The following is a 10,360-nucleotide window of genomic DNA, read 5'->3' as shown; positions in this document are numbered from 1 at the left end:
AGCGCACGATACAGCCGCAGTAATGAAGGTGTAGAGCAGCCTTTTCTGGTGGTGGAGAGCATACGAAAGATAGAGGCGTAAGAGTGACCTGACAGTGACCTGTCAAATGTCACCCCTAGGAATTCGTGGCTTGCAACGTATGGTATTTGGTACCAGAAACTCTCAGCACCTAGCGTGAAAGATCGCGCCTCGAAAATGCAGTTGCTGAACTTTTATCTGGCGACATGACTAGACCGCGCCTACAAACGATTCGATGCAGCCTATTGCCCTCTGTAATCGGGAATGCACAGTGCGCCTGTTGCGTCCGGAACACCATATACAGATGTCATCGGCGTTAAAGAAGATTTCAACTGTAGGAGGCAAGCATTTTTCCAAGCCAACAAGTAAAATATTGAAAAGGGTGGGACTTAAAATCACCCCCTGAGGGACTCCACGAGTTTATTTATTTATTTATTTATTTATTTATTTATTTACCCTAAAGACCCAGAAGAGGGCATTACAGAGGGGGGGAATGATGAAAAGAAACACACATAACAAATCAACTCATAACAAATGATGGTATATTATACAGAGGGCAGAGTTTGGGTAACATTTGGTTAAGTGCAGTATAACATATTGAAACCACAAAATTCAACACGTTCAAACAAGTGAGTAATAATTAGGGCAAAATAAGTAACTAAAAATACAATGGCACATAAAAGAGGCTCCGGAGCTGTTCAGCACAGATGAAATGGCAAAGCAAAAAAGGATCGCCAAAAAGTCACGGACACGGTAAATCATTCAGCACTCTATGACGCATTTTCCGTGTTCAGAAATGTTAGTAAAGCTGTTTGAAAAGATGATAATTCAGTATGGCCGACAATGCTGGGTGGCAATGAGTTCCATTCATTTATTGAAAAAACCAGCGGTGACTTCTGATATTTTAGTGTGCGAGCGAAAATCGGACGTACCTTATGCGCATGATCCAGGCGAGCTGAACAATGAGGTGCAGGAAAGATATGATTTCGGGAGAATGGCGTTTCGCTATAGTATAAGGTGTGAAATAATGACAACCGGGCGAACTTTCTACGTGTAGCAAGAGGTTGAAGATTCATGGCTTGCTTCATTGCTGATACGCTTTGATGACGTGAGTAGGATGACAGTATGAATCTGACGGCTTTATTTTGTACTGCTTCTAGAGCATTTGTAAGAATCGCGTGGGAGGGGTTCCATATAACAGAAGCGTATTCAACAGATGATCTGATAAGCGTTGTATAAGCGCTGTGCCGTGTTTCAGCGTTCGCAAGGGGTAAACGGCGTTTCAAGAGACCAATTTTTTTAAAGGCTTTATTAGTTATGTATTCAATGTGAGCATCCCAGGTTATGTTCTGACTGAAAAACACTCCCAGATATTTTATACACGACACGGAGTCAATTCCACTATTATTTAACCGGTAATTATTCTGTGATGTTTCTGCTACGCTAGAGAATCTTACATGCTTAGTTTTACTGACATTAATATCCATCTGCCACGTTGAACACCATTCAGTTAGTTCTGATAGATCTGATTGGAGAGCTAGTGCATCAGTCGGGGTGGTTATCTGCCTGTATATTACGCAGTCGTCTGCGAAAAGCCGTATTGATGAAGTAATATTAGAGGCTATGTCGTTTATATAAATTAGAAAAAGTAATGGCCCTAATACTGAGCCCTGTGGGACACCGGATAATACGCGAGTGGGTTTAGAAATGAGGTTCTCAATTTTGACCGACTGGTAACGATCGGTTAGGAATTGCTCGATCCATGTAGTTGTTTTGTCGTCGAGCTGTAAATTTCGGGTCTTTAGCAGTAAGCGTTTGTGGGCAACACGGTCAAAAGCTTTTGTAAAGTCAATGAAAATGGCGTCTGTGAGATGAGACATGTGTAGGGATTGATGAAGGTCAGTGACAAGCTCAAAGAGTTGCGACTGGCATGATCGGTTTTGCCGGAATCCGTGCTGGTTCTCGAGAAGTAAGTTATTTAGGTTCAGAGGGTTCATGATGTGGGAAAAGAACATATGCTCTAGTAGTTTGCAGCAGATACAAGTAAGTGAGATAGGCCTGAAGTTGTTTGGATCGGTGTTACTTCCTGATTTGTGTACGGGAATAATGTGTGCTTGTTTCCAGTCGTCCGGGAGCTGTCCTGTATCCAGAGATTGTTGAAATATCAGCGCGAGCAAACCAGATGATTCGTGACATGTTAGTTTCAGAATCTTTGTACTGATCCCATCGGGTCCTGGGGCCTTTTTTAGTTCTAGCTTGTCGATTGCGCGGGCGACGCCATTTGTTGTGATAGTAATAGGTGCAAATTGAAACCGTATGTATGTTGGTGAAATGGGCGGTAAATTATCAGTGGGGAGTTCATTTGTGAGTTCATTTGATGCAGAGCTGAGTCACCTTCACTTGTTGACATGAAAATCGATCTTTCGTGCAGATAATCGCACAGCCAGTTATACATCCGTCCATCAATGCCAGTTGACTGTAAGGCTGAAAAAATTGCTTCATGTGTGATGTTGTCAAAGGCTGCATTCACGTCAAGAAACACAGCAATCATCATAGACCGCTCTGTTTTGCTGCGTTTAACACAATTTGTGAGGGCCAAAACGTTGTCAATGCTGCTTCGTCCTTTTCTGAAACCGGACATGGCCGAAGGGTAAATATCTCTGTGTGTCAGGTCCTAGCTAAGGCGTGAGTGTACCATTTTCTCCATAAGGCAGGAAAAGAAAAAATAAAGGAAATGCATAGCTGCATAATTTGATACAAACAAACACAAGCATAAGATTATAGCAACGTGGCATATGATTCATTAGATTTCGTTGAAGCGACTTCCTGGGGCAACTTATACCATTCGTTTACTGTTTGCGATAAAATTACGTTTTTAGTAGAACACGTTCTTGGGCAAGTTGGTTCATAGCTTGAGTAGGTGAAGCGCACAAAAACACAGCACACAGGGAAACAAAAACACGAGACAGGCGGTGGTAATTCCATACTCCCACAAAGTGGCTCATAATCTTAAGCATGTTGCCGTGAAATACAAACTCCCGGTGGTCTTCTCTGCACCCAGCAAACTTGCATCGCTGTGTCGGAAGATAGGAAATGATAATGCCAAGTCAACAGAATGCGAAACTAAGCATGCAAACCCTTTTCTGAAATGTGCTGCGGGGGTAGTTTATAGCATCCCGCTGACTTGTGGAAAGGTGTACATCGGCCAGACAGGCCGATGTATTAATGAACCCCTAACGGAGCCTAAACGCTCGCTAAGAACTGGTACCGGATCACATTTGCCGCATCACTGCAAGGAATGCGGCAAAGAACAAAAAATTTGCGAAGCAAAGCTACATGGAACTCAGATATTATGTAGAAGTAAAGATAAGACGGCTCGTAAACTGCTAGAAGCCCACCGGATTAGAAAAAGCGGGAATTTCTCTTTCAGCACCCCATCGCTGGTCATTCATAAAAATGAAAGTATATTTTTAGATAAGTTTAGAAAGATTTGAATCACTTTGGTTCCCTCCTCTGTATTACCGTTCTCCCTCGCACTAGTCATTTACCTGTTGTTTGTTATATTGTTTTGGTCTCCCTTTCAACTACGCCTTCCTCTTGGCTCTAAATAAGCCGTTCTTGAATTCAATAAACAGTTGTAAGTAGCGCCTATCTTGTGTCTTTTTCTTGTGTGCTCTGTTTTTGTGCGCTTCACCTGCTCAAACGCTTTAAGTAAATCAGTTGTGCCTTCAATTTCTTTTACTTCGAAAGTGTGGTCGTTTCTTGCACATATAAATTCTCACGGAAATAAATAATGGCCACGCTCAATACTTTTAGAATGGTATATACTATAGAAAAATTTCAGCCTAAGTGCGTATCTGCGTCTCTGCTGTGAAACCCAGCATAACGACTTCTGCGCGGCTGACACGCTGAAATTTCTGCTGTAAGTATTTAAAACAAAACGGACAGCTGGGCTTTGGACTTTTTCTAATTTATCAATATCACTTTCTAGCGATAGCTACGTTACGGTTGCATTTCGTGCCTTCAGCGTGGCGGCGCCGCCACCCTGTGGCTGCGCCGTCCCGCTGTCACGTGTTTGGTCACGTGGTGCGGAGCAGCTGCCGTCAGCGCGGCGCCGTGGCTGATCACATGGTTCGGCACGTGGTTGGTCGCGCGACCAAGTTCCACTCAGCCAGCTGCAGCTATCGCGTCACTCAAGGATCAACCAGAGCTAAACCACCGCCAATTTTTTTAGTCTTAGAGTCCCACACTGGGCACGCATACTCCAGTATAGGCCTTACGTTAGCTGTGTATAACAGTTCTTTAGTTTGTGAAGGAAAGCACTTAGCATTCCTGCGAAGAAACTCAAAATTCGACCTGCTTTTGCTGCTATGTAATTAATGTGCCTATGTTAACGCAGTTCACTAGTTAAATACACACCGAGATATTTGTATTCGGCGACGGACAACAAATTCACAGACTTCACGCTGTAAAGAAAATTATAAAATGACTTTTTTTTTAGTAAAACACATTTGGACACTTTTCCGGATCTTAATAGTCATGCCCCATTTATCACACCATTTAGAAATTCTGTCAGCCACATTGCAAAGCATCACGGTCAGTATGATTAGCGACAGTTTGGTACACTATCTGCGAACAGCATCAATGTAGGCGATATACCAGGGAAAATGTCATTTATAAAAATTACAAACAAAAGTTGTCCCAGAACTGACCCTTGTTGGACACCTGAGGTTGAAGCAACTTCTTCCGTTATTTCACCACCTTTAGTTTTCTCAAATGAAGGTATGTTTTGATTCATGCTCTTATTTTACTGTTAATATTGACACAGTGCATTCCGCATTTTCGCTTAGCGCTGACCTGAAGCACGCGCCGTCTCGAAGACGAGGAAGCGGAGGTGTCAGCGATCGTGAGCTGTGGTTCAGACGTTCGTCGGATCCTGCGTTCCTGTGTTCAGCGATCACCGCATTCACGCGTGACATTTTGGTGGAGCTTTGCTGGGTAGTGCACCCCATGCTCAGGACCCCTCCAAGAAGCCGGGACTCCAGCCCGCTGACACCTTGAGAGTCGAAGTTACGCCCACCCATCAAAGTAGCCGGCGGCTGCAAGGACTGCAATCAGAGTTCGGGCCTCTGCAGTCTCGTCCGACCGCCAGGAAACTGACCTCAGCGCGACCATCAGTGCCCACAAACACTCCCGTCAGCATGCCGGATGCCATCCCTTTGCAGTCTGTCGTGCTGCAGCAGCCACGCGAACTACCCACCTTTCAAGGTTTCCCAGGTGAGGACCCGGAGGACTGGCTCGAGAAGTTCGAGCGCATAGCCCAATACAGCAGGTGGGCAGACGAATCGAAGCTGCAGCGTGTGTTTTTTTCACTGGAGGGCGCAGCTCGTATTTGGTTTGAGAACCGAGAAGCCACAATAACAACATGGGGCTCCTTCAAGACTCAGTTTTTGCAGGCTTTTACCACCGTCCTCAGGAAAGAACGTTCCGAGCTGCTCCTCCAGACACGCGTCCAACTACCAAACGAGACCGTCCTCGTTTACTCCGAGGACATGGCGAAGCTCTTCCGCCGGGCAGATCCCAACATGTCCGAAGAAAAGAAGCTGCGTTTTCTTATGAGGGGCATCAAGGAGCAGATCTTCGCTGGGTTAGCTCGAAGCCTGCCCAAAACGGTCGCCGACTGAAGCCACTACGATGGAAAAGATGCTCGACATGAGATCCAGACAGTACGAGTGTCCGCCGTCGCTGGTGTCTATCAGCGGTGTCGATGCTTCTAGCCACGACATCCTTCGGGAAACCATCCGGACCGTCGTACGCGAAGAGCTTCAAAAGCTCTTTCCAGCCCCGGAGTCGCCGCAAGTTTCTTCCATTTCGGACATTATTCGTGAAGAGGTCCAACAGGCGCTCACGCCGCAAGCCCCTCTTCACCCGAACACAACACCCCAGATGATGACATACGCCGCAGTCGTTCGCCGTACACCGCCGCCTCCAAGTCGCCCGGATACACCTGGTCACATTCACCGCCAACCACACCCACCTCACCCTTCTCAGGTTCTCCCTCGGAAGAGCGACGTATGGCGTACCGCCGATTATCGCCCTCTGTGCTATCACTGCGGCGGGCCCGGTCATGTCTACCGCAACTGTCGTTACCGACGTATGGGTCTGCAGGGATATCGTGTCGATGCACCCCGACCGCAGCGTGGTCAATGGCCTCCAGAAATAAGCGATTACCTGGCCGCGACACCCGAAGCACCACACGGCTATGCCCGGTCGCCGTCTCGACGTCGTTTCTCGTCTCCGCGATGTTTTTCCGCCGACATTTCGCGTGGAAGGTCTCCTAGTCCCCGTCGGGAAAACTAGAAGCGGCAACCTTTAGGGGCAAGGTTGCTCACCTGCGACATGTCCAAGATCCTCCACTGCTGCACAAACATGACCGACCGCTTATACGACGCACCGACGATCACCAGACCGATAACACGCCTCGCCGCATCAATTCTTCGCCGCAACGAAACCGCCTGGTGCCGCACCGCAGCCGTGAGCGGACTCCGCGACGTTCCCGTACACCTACGACTACAACTGCTGATCTGAACATTTCAATCGACGGTACCGACGTCACCGCACTTGTGGACACCGGCGACGACTACTCGGTAATCAGTGGACCTTTTGCCGCGACTCTGAAAAAGGTGACCACACCTTGGACGGGCCCACAGCTCCGTACTGCAAGGGGTCATTTGATCACCCCAGCTGGCACGTGCACATCACGATTAACCATCGAAGAGGACACGTACCTGGCCGCCACCGCCGTACTCGACCAGTGTTCCCGGGACGTAATCCTCGGAATGGATTTTTTGACAGAAAATGGCGCGGTCATTGACCTTAAATCGAAGTCAGTGACGTTCTCCACCGAGAACGCAATCCACAGTGCTTTCGAACGTCCCGCGGCTCTTTCCATTCTTGATGACGTCACCATTCCACCCCGTTCGAGCGTTGTGGTCCCTGTCGGCGCGAAGACGCTGCGAAAGTTTGAAGGTGTCGTCGAAAGCAAACCAATTATGCTTTTCGACCGCTGCCTTGCTGTCGCCAGAGGGGTCGTTTACCTCGAAAACGGAGAAACCGAAGTCCTGCTTACGAATTTTGGCAGTGAGCACCAACATCTTAGCCTTGGGACTACTGTGGCCCACGTTCATGGTATCGCCGACATTCGACGAGCGCCCAGTCTTGCCATGCATGGTGTCGTCAACAGAAGTTCACACCGGTGTTCCCGACTTCCAGTACGACATTAACCCCGCACTTTCGCCGCAACAGAGAGGCCAAGTAGAAAATCTCCTCCAGCGCTACGGCGCTACCTTCTCGACTTCTTCCCGCGTCGGCAGAACACACTTGGCCAAGCATCGGATAATTACAGATGACGCCGTGCACCCACTCAGAGAGTCACCTTACCGCGTGTCTTCCACGGAACGCGCCGCAATCAGCCGTCAAGTTAAGGAGATGCTTCGAGACCACGTCATTCAGCCCTCTCGTAGTCCCTGGGCGGCACCTGTCGTCCTCGTGAAGAAAAAAGATGGTACACTGCGGTTTTGTGTGGACTACCGTCGCCTAAACAAAGTAACTAAAAAAGATGTTTATCCCCTTCCTCGAATCGACGATGCTCTCGATCGCCTCTGCTATGCAAAATATTTCTCATCCATGGACCTCAAATCAGGATATTGGCAAATCGAGGTAGATGAACGGGACCGAGAAAAAACCGCATTTATTACTCCGGACGGGCTCTATGAGTTTAAGGCAATGCCATTTGGTTTGTGCTCTGCACCCGCGACGTTCCAACGGCTCTGGCAGTTCTGGCAGACTTGAAGTGGCAGACATGCCTCGTCTACCTTGACGACGTTGTTGTGTTCGCCCCAACGTTCGAGGAGCACCTTCGGCGCCTTGAATTTGTGCGGCAAGCCATAAAGTCTTCTAGGCTAACGTTAAAAAGAGAGAAATGCCGCTTTGCTTACACTGAGCTTAAGTTCTTGGGTCACGTCGTCAGTTGCGAGGGAGTTCGGCCGGACCCGGACAAAACCAAAGCTATTGCCAATTTCGCTCCACCGCAGGACCAAAAGGAAGTCCGCCGCTTTCTAGGATTATGTGCCTACTACCGTCGCTTTGTGAAAGATTTCGTTCAAATCGCCGAGCCCCTGACGCGTTTGACAAGGACAGACACGCCTTTCACGTGGGATGCCCCTCAAGCACAAGCATTTGAAACTCTTCAACGCCACCTGCAAGGACCTCCAGTTCTGGCTCACTTCGACGAAAACGCAGATACGGAGCTTCATACTGACGCAAGCAACGTAGGCCTGGGTGCCGTTCTGGTTCAAATCCACAGCAGTCGAGAGCGAGTCATCGCTTACGCCAGCCGCTCTTTGTATCGCGCTGAAGCTAACTACTCAGCAACTGAGAAAGAGTGTCTAGCGATCGTGTGGGCGACGTCGAAATTTCGACCCTACCTTTATGGAAAACGTTTTACTGTAGTTACGGACCATCATGCCTTGTGTTGGCTTGCGACCCTCAAAGATCCATCAGCCCGCCTTGTCAGATGGAGTCTGCGCCTCCAAGAATACGACATGACGGTGGCGTACAAGTCCGGCCGGAAACACTCGGATGCCGATTGCCTCTAGCGTGCCCCCGTCGAATCCACAACGGAGGACGGAAACTACGACGACGACATCACCTTAAATGCGATCAGTGCAACGAGCCTTGCTGACAAACAATACGCCGACCCAGAACTTCGGGACCTCGAGTTTCTTAACGGGACCCGCCCGACTGTCCCGAAGGCTTTCAAGCGCTCGGTAGCGTCTCTCTGCGTTCGCCATGGTGTCCTCGTAAAGAAAAATTTCGCCGCAAACAATCAGCAATACGTTATTGTTATACCGACGAGCCTAAGGAACGAAATCCTTCAAGCTTCACACGATGAACCGACTTCTGGACATTTGGGTGTAGCCCGCACGCTTGTAAGAATCAAAGAGAAGTATTACTGGCCCCGCCTTCAGTCGGACGTTGCACACTACGTCAGAACGTGCCGAGGCTGTCAGCGTCGCAAAGTGCCCTCAACAAAACCTGCTGGATTATTGAAGCCTATAGCACCACCATCGCGGCCTTTCTTGCAGATCGGGATGGACATGCTGGGCCCATTCCCTCTTTCTCATTCGGGAAACAAGTGGGTCATCGTGGCAACTGACTATCTGATCCGATACGCAGAAACATCAGCTCTGCCAAGTGCCACAGCCCTTGACGTAGCAAAATTTTTCATCCATCAGATCGTTTTGCGTCACGGTGCCCCGGAGACCCTAATCACCGACAGGGGTACAGCTTTCATGGCTGACCTCCTACAGCAGATTTTACTCCACAGTCATACAGACCACCGAAGGACGACATCCTACCACCCTCAGACGAACGGTTTAACGGAACGCTTAAACAAAACGCTAGGTGACATGCTCTTCATGTATGTCGACGTTCAGCACAAAACTTGGGACGAAGTGCTCCCATACGTCACCTTTGCATACAATATGGCCGTTCAGGAAACGACAAACATGCCCCGTTCCGTCTCGTTTACGGCCGCGACGTGACCACGATGCTAGACGCCATGTTACCGCATGTGGACGACATCGACCCGAATGCGGATCTTCACACCTTCCTGCACCTCGCTGAAGAGGCTCGTCAGCTGGCCAGGGTGAGGATTCTCGACCAACAATGCCGAGAGGCCCAACACTATAACCTCCGACGCCGTGATGCTCGGTACTCATCAGGAGACCGTGTGTGGGTCTGGTTTCCGATTCGCCGACGCGGACTTAGCGAAAAGCTCCTCTGCCGGTATTTTGGACCTTACAAATTCATCAAGCCACTTGGAGACCTGAACTATGAGGTCGTTCCTGACGGCTTTCAGAAGACTCGGCACTCCCAGCACCCTGAGGTGATACACGTTGTTCGCCTCAAGCCTTACTACGAGCGGTAGCGCTAGAGCTGGACATACGGCCGCACAACACGCGAACTTCCCCCTGTGAACGTTTTTTTTTTCCACACAGGCTACGCATCGGGACGATGCTCTTTTTTTTTTCCGGGGGCCAGTGACACAGTGAATTCCGCATTTTTGCTTAGCGCTGACCTGATGAAGCACGCGCCGTCTCGAAGACGAGGAAGCGGAGGTGTCAGCGATATTGAGCTGTGGTGCAGACGTTCGTCGGATCCTGCGTTCCTGTGTTCAGTGATCACCGCATTCACGCATGACAAGATTATAGAATTTCCTAGTAATAAAGTATGTGGTACAACGACAAACGCTTTCATAAAGTCGATAAACCCGCAGTTA

This window comes from Amblyomma americanum, chromosome 9, assembly GCF_052857255.1.
Source record: "Amblyomma americanum isolate KBUSLIRL-KWMA chromosome 9, ASM5285725v1, whole genome shotgun sequence".
Taxonomy (NCBI): Eukaryota; Metazoa; Arthropoda; class Arachnida; order Ixodida; family Ixodidae; genus Amblyomma; species Amblyomma americanum.
This window is presented reverse-complemented; position numbering follows the sequence as displayed.